Source organism: Aythya fuligula, chromosome 4, assembly GCF_009819795.1.
Source record: "Aythya fuligula isolate bAytFul2 chromosome 4, bAytFul2.pri, whole genome shotgun sequence".
Taxonomy (NCBI): Eukaryota; Metazoa; Chordata; class Aves; order Anseriformes; family Anatidae; genus Aythya; species Aythya fuligula.
Genome location: NC_045562.1, coordinates 221,568 through 228,072, shown reverse-complemented (window position 1 = coordinate 228,072; position 6,505 = coordinate 221,568). Strand labels below are relative to the sequence as shown.

Genomic DNA, 6,505 nt, shown 5'->3' with positions numbered 1-6,505 from the left:
TCTAGCTGGCACAAAGGAGTCCTTCAGCTCTAGGGATTTAACCAAACTTCTGGCTTAATTAAGAACAGATTAACATCTATGTTTAAACATCTGAGTCATATGGATAAAATATTTCCTCTCTTGCACAGCTCAAATGCACAATCCCCTTTGTGTACCACAGCAGGGACACTCGGTGCACGTACGACCAGACTAAGGGAAAGCGCCTCAGCCCCAAATAGAAGTGGACTTCTTTCTGTCTTATGTTTACCTGTTTACTTCTTTTCAGGTGACGTGCAGGCGCCTTTCCTCTGTACCTCAGGCTGCTGGGCGCCGGGGGTAGCGCTGAGGAGAGGGGCACAAGGGGCGGCGGGTGTCTGAGGAGGAGGGGGAGGCACGTAACTCGCCGCTTGACTCCACGGGCCCCCGAAGCTGCTAAAAATCGAGCTAATAGTCCGCAAATACACTGAAAAACAGCTACAGCCCAGAGAGAGTGGGGACAGCGCCGGGGCGGTGCGGTGCCGCCCGGCCGAGGTGGGCGCGGGCAGCCCCGTGGGGCGCCGCTCCCTCCGCCCGCCATTACCGAGCCCCTCTGCTGGGCCGGCCGGGCCAAACCAAACCCAAGCACGGGAGCGGCAGCGGCCGCAGCCAGCCAGGAGGAGGAGGAGGAGCGGAGGGCGGGAGGGAGGAGGCAGCGCTGGCAGCCGGGCGGGGAGGGGGCACTCGGTACCGCGGAGAAGGAGGAGGACTAAGATGGCCACCGGCCGCCACGGGGAGCGGCCCCGCTCCCTCCGCCCCGCCCCGCCTCGCCCGGCGCGGCCTTGATGGGGCCGCGACGACCCCGGCCGCAGCGCGCTGCAGCGGTGCCTCCCGCCGGAGCCCGCCCGGGCCTCAGCGGGGGAGCCGCCCTCTGGGCCCGGTCCGCGGCCCCCCGTGCCGCGCCGTGAGTGAGAGCAGCTGCGGAGACGAGAGGAGGGGCCGCCCGCCGCTCCCCCCCCCGCCCCGGCGGGCAGGGCCGGGCCCCTCGGAGCTCCGTGCCGCCGCCCGGTGAGTGCCCGCCGCTGCCCGGGCCCCGCCGCTTTGTTGCTCCGCCGCCGGCCCCTACGTGGGCCCCCCGCCGCCTGCCGGCTCCTTCGGCCCGGCCGCAGGCCGTGGTGGCCGCCCGCTCCCCGGGGATGCCGGGGCGCAGGTGGCCTCGGCCCCCGATGGCTGCCGCTGCGCCCCCCGCTCCCAGCCCCCGGCCCCTTTCCCTTCGTTTTTGTCGCCGTGTTCCCTGCCCGCGGGGGTCTCCGGCCTGCGGGGCCCTGAAGGGAGCTCGGCGGCGGCGCCGGACCGCTCCGGCGGCCTTTGTTGTGCCGGGGGGCGGCGGGCCTTCCCCTCGCTTTATTCTGATTTATTGATCTGGAGGCCGTCTCCGAGCCCTGCGCCCCGCCGTGCGACAGTCGCAGTCCCCAGCGGCCGGCTGTGGGTGCCGGGGGGCCGAGCGGCCGTGGGGGGCCGGCTGCCCCCCGAGCGTGGCGTTTGTTCGCCCCTCGGGGAGAGCCGCGTCGCTGGCGATGTTTGCTCGGTAGCTGTGGGTGCCGAGTCCCCGCGTGGTGTTCACCTTGAAAGATTAGGGACGTGGTTTCCTGCTGTGGTTGTGGGTGACAGTGTAGAGAGAGGCAGGTGTAGATAAGAAACAGCGCAGAGAGCCAAATGTGTTTCTTTTGACCTGTAGTTTCATGAATGGCCCAAACGCAATGTTTTGGTTAATGAGAGCGACTCCCAAGGATTCTCTGAAGGATTCTGTTTGTTCTGGGCTTTTTTTTTTTTTTTATTATTATTAATTGAGTTTTGGTTATTTGCCATTGTAAGATTCTGACAAGGTTTCTGCATACTAGAAGATTAATTTTCACATGGAAAATGGTAGGTTTCCTCTTAGGAGAAGTCAGTTTTGCACACTGCATTAAGTAGGAATGATTGGTTAACCTGTGAACTCTGCCAGAGCTGTTTCACTACATGCCCATGCATGTCCCTGTGCCCATCACAAGTGTGTGACAGGCCTCCCTAACGACAGTTTCCAAAAAGTGGTGGTTGGAGAGGGTTCATCACCTACACTGCCCGTGAGCAGCTGTACAGCTATGTGAGGTTTCTGCATTCATGGCCTCTTATGAATCTAGGCTGGTTCTACAGAAAGCCAACATGATGGCATCTGTGGCACTTCTTGGTGATGTGCCAGATAATGCAAGCAGTGGTACCTTGAGGTTGACTATGTGCGGAGACTACAGTTTGCATGAACTGGTGTTTCTGTAGTATTTCTCACATCCTATGTAATTCTGGTAGACTCGTAGCACTAGAAAATATGAAACGGGTTTATTGCTACCTGCGTTGACAAATTGCCATAAGACGAGTAACTCCTTACTTATGTTTTTAGGCTACAGACAGGTATCTTTATAAAGGCAAATACTTCGTGGAATTCCTGGCTTTCATACTAGAAACGTACAACTGTGTTAATACAAAGTTTTGCTCGGTGTTCTTGATAAAGAAGTGCTGGTAATCTAATTTTGGGTGCAGATTTGGATCAGGAGCGGGAATCTGCACTCCTGTGCTGTGGGTCTGTTTAGTTCCGTTAGAGCCAGCTCTGCAGTGCTGAATAATGTTGATAGTAAAATATTTGGGGTAGAAGAATGCCGGAAATACCTAAGGTGCTAGAGCAGACTATCTGTCAGTGAATGGTGTTCCATAGTTTGGTATGTCTTGGCCAGAAGCTGGACCTGTTTGTTTGCTTTTCCCATTCGCAACTTTTAGCTGATAAGCCTGGAGTAAAAGTGTTGTGTGGTTTGGGTTATATGGCTACAGTTAGTGCAGTTCTTAGCAAGCTGGTGATATACTCAACTCAAATTGAAGCAAGGTCAGCATAGTGGTGTGGTGATACTTAATATCTTCAGCAAGCGTTTAGAAATGTATTACAGTATTTCTAGCTCAAGGTTTAAGTGAGAGTTCATCTTTCTAGTAGACTGTTTACTCTTTCAAGATCAGCCACTCTATAGTATTGCGTTGTATCGCTACTGTGGAGAGGAAGCACTCTTATCTCTTGCTTTGAGAACAGCAATGAGAAGGTACTAAGAAAAAAATCTTAATATTTTCAACCTGGAAATAACAAATGTAATTTAGGAAGCTGCATTGTGTTGTTTCATCTTGCTGCCTGTATCAGCTGAGAAAGTACCCTAACATCCTTCTGGGTAGGTATGAAAGCCTGTCTGTTTAGCTCTGGGTTACTGGAGGGCAACTGTCAGAAATAGCATACATGGCAAACTTGTCTTCAGGATGCACAGATGCGTGTTGTTATTAGAAGACTTTAGCAACTTATTTCACATCTGCAAGCCTTCCTTTAACTATTTCCTAGTTTTCTTCAAGGGTAAAAATTCTGGGATGCTTACTGTGCAGAGAACATGATGAGCGTGGGTTAGATGGTCTGCTTACTGTTTGAAATGCTTAGGACTGTCATGAGACTTAAGTAATTTTGGAGATCCAGCTGTGTTTCACCTCCCAAACATCAATGTTAAGTGTTTTGTAGGGTTGGGTTACGGGGTTTTACGTGGGTTTCTGAAGGTATGCTAAGCAGAGTTATGCAAGGAAAAGCCAGTAGTGTGTCCCTTGTAAAATTCCTGCAGGACTCATGTGCAGATGCTGATCAGCAGTTCTGTTCCTGTTCGTAAGTGATTTGAAGTTCCTATTGCAAAATACTGGAAATAATGGCTCAGGAGTGGCCTCTGACTTACAGGACATCCTGCTCTAAGGAAGTCTTAGATCATTTGTTCAAAATAAAAATATTTTCAAGAGGAGGAGGGGGGATTGCTGTTCGCTGTGAGAAACTGTCTATCTTGTTCTTAATGTACCTCCCAGTGCTCATCTTCCTGACAGTTAGAATTGTGGAAACCTCTTTTTATAATATTACCATAACAAAATTTGCATTTTGAAATGGTAAATTGAATGTGTTATTGGTCCATAGTACAGCTTCCATGTATGTGTGTAGGGAAGAAAATTGATTTCTGCATAGTTTTATAATAAAGCTTTTAATTTCACTAGTTTGCTCATTTTTTATTTATTTTCTTTCTTTTTTATTTTTTGGTGTTGTTGCTAACGGCAGTAATAAAGCATTTGAAATGTCCGGCTTGTGACAAATACTTACAGTGTTCATTGCTTCAAATTGTTGGCAATGCTGATTGTTTACAGAAAATACTTGCTTTCAGAAAATATATTCTGAAGGAGCTACAACGTTAGTCATAACTAAACCTTTGTACATCACACTCGTGTAGGCCTGGCACATCTTCTTGAAGAGGCTTCATTAACTTTGTGCTCTGTTTTGCAGTTTTCATCTTGAAATAAACATTTGCACTCTTGTATCGCTACTGTTGACTTCTTTTTGACATTTTATGTCCTGTTGCTTGGCCATTCACACCTTGTTCACTTGGATAATACGTGACATAATTATAAGGCTCCTATAAATACTTGTTTTAATCAGCTGCCCCACAGACAACATAGACGGTGTTGCTGTTTTCTGCATTCCTGTGTGACTGTGCAAAAGCATCCGGTGCTATACATGAAATCCTGCTAGCCACTTGTCTCTCTTTACCTGTAGTCATCGGTGTGGGCTTGAGAGCAGCATCTTGGCTCAGGTGGTAGTGCAGGGATGACCCCACAAACTTTGTGAGACTGAATACATTTTGTGTGGCCAGGTCTTCCAAGCATGTGTCTGGCAAAGACCCTATGTTTTGCTTTGCAGTACGTCACGCTTTTGCTTGTTGGCTGTATCCCCTGTTCTCCTGAGGTGTTACAGCTCAGTGTGTACACCACCTTTCTTGACGCTTGCAGATGATGGAGTACCTGCAGGCTGTCTGCGGTTGGGTCACCCATCAGATGAGGGGGACGATGATTTAAGCGAAGCTAGAAGATCTGTGGTGTAGTTGTTGCATATACATGTATTTCTTGATCTATAATCTAAATTATACTGTATCAGAGCTTTAGAGGTGAAGAATTGTTGTGTTTTAGAGGTGAAGAAGGTTGTGTTTCAGAGCCATGTAATAAAAAATAATTTTTGACGAGTGTTGAAGGGGAATGACCTTCATGTGCACATGGACTACGATTGGATTATCTAAAGCGTTAAACCATAGAACCATGAGCTGCAGGAGCTGGGCTTTTCTGCTTGGTCTTTGACTTAGCCAAGGGGTACTGGAGGGCTGTTGGACATTGCCCTCTCCCAGCTCAGTGTGCCTCCTATTCCTGAGGGCTCTGGTTAATCAGAAGCTTCCCTCTAGAAGTTGCTAGAAAAGTGGACTCAAAGACAGCAGCTGGTGGGGAGGCTGCACCTTCGCTCAGGTGTTGCTCTCCATCAGGGAAGGGGCTCACGCTGATGGGGCTCGTGGCCCACACCATGGCTTGCAGAAGAGGGGCAAAGCTCAGCTTTGTCCGGTGCCTGCCAAGAAGGAAGAACAGGTCTCACTTCTTTTTCTATGGAATTTGCTCAATATTGTCTGGGAGATGTGGTTTTGTGTTTGTTGTTTTTCCTCAAGTCTTTTGTGACCGATGGTTTCATACACGTCTTGTTTTCTGCCACTAACTGCATTGGGGCAAATTTTCTTGATTTCTGTTCCGAGCAGGAATGTGCAATAGCTTTTTGTTTGTTTGTTTTAAGTTGTGCTGGCGTTCTTGGAGTCTTGATAACAGCAGGAACCTTTTTTAATTATTTTTTTCCCCAACATGTTGAGCAACACTGAGTGTGGAAGTAGGACTGTCCATATTGAGATTTGGAGGAGGAAAAAAAGCTTGGCATTTAGGTGAAAGTGGATTGCTCCTGTGCAAGCTAGACATCATCTTTTAGGTTCTTTTAAGGGAAATTAGCTTTGGTTGTTTTTTTTAGTTTTGGTGTTTCATCGGTGTCCTGTGCAGGATTTCTGCCTGTCTTAGGCATGTGACTACAAATGTTCTTGTCATATTGCAGAGTAGGAACAAATTGCAGAACTTACTGTCACGTGTAAAAAGGATCTTCCCGATGTTTTGAAAGCAATGGTGTGCTGTTGTGCTTGGAAAGAATAAATGCATACAGGAAATGAATGATGAGTTAATTCTGAGTGGTATGAAAGCACATTGCTTTAAATTTTGGGGTAAACATTAAGGAATATAGGAGCAAGGTATGACATGAATGCATCTCAGTTATAGCAACGAGACATGCATGTATAGTTCTTGTACTTCTGCAAATATTGTTATTTAAATGTCATGCATCTTACTACAACACAAGGAAAAAGCTCTGAGCAGAGTGGCTAACTTAGTGTGTAGACAATAATAAATTCAAAGACAAGTCAAAGAAGTGGATTTTCCAGATATTTTTATTTCATCTCTTTCTCACCTGCTCTAGAGAAACTACATACGACGCTAGAAGTATCTAAGAGTCCAACTCTTTCAGATTGGATGGGTATATAGCAGTTGTATGCCTAACTTAAAGTTCTTATTTCAATTGTTATACTAATTTAGAGAAGTCAGACCCTTTAGA

At 48.0% G+C, this 6,505-nt stretch overlaps 1 protein-coding gene across 6 annotated transcripts in view; it reads left to right on the top strand.

The window, feature by feature from the left end:
* Window positions 1–703: 703 nt before the first annotated feature.
* The window catches only part of WDFY3 (WD repeat and FYVE domain containing 3), a 187,212-nt gene continuing 181,410 nt past the window's right edge, over window positions 704–6,505 (top strand). For all 6 annotated transcript variants that reach the window (XM_032186509.1, XM_032186506.1, XM_032186508.1 and 3 more), the window contains exon 1: window positions 704–1,023. The gene's annotated coding sequence lies outside the window, so the exon portion shown is untranslated. The remainder of the gene's footprint in view (window positions 1,024–6,505) is intronic.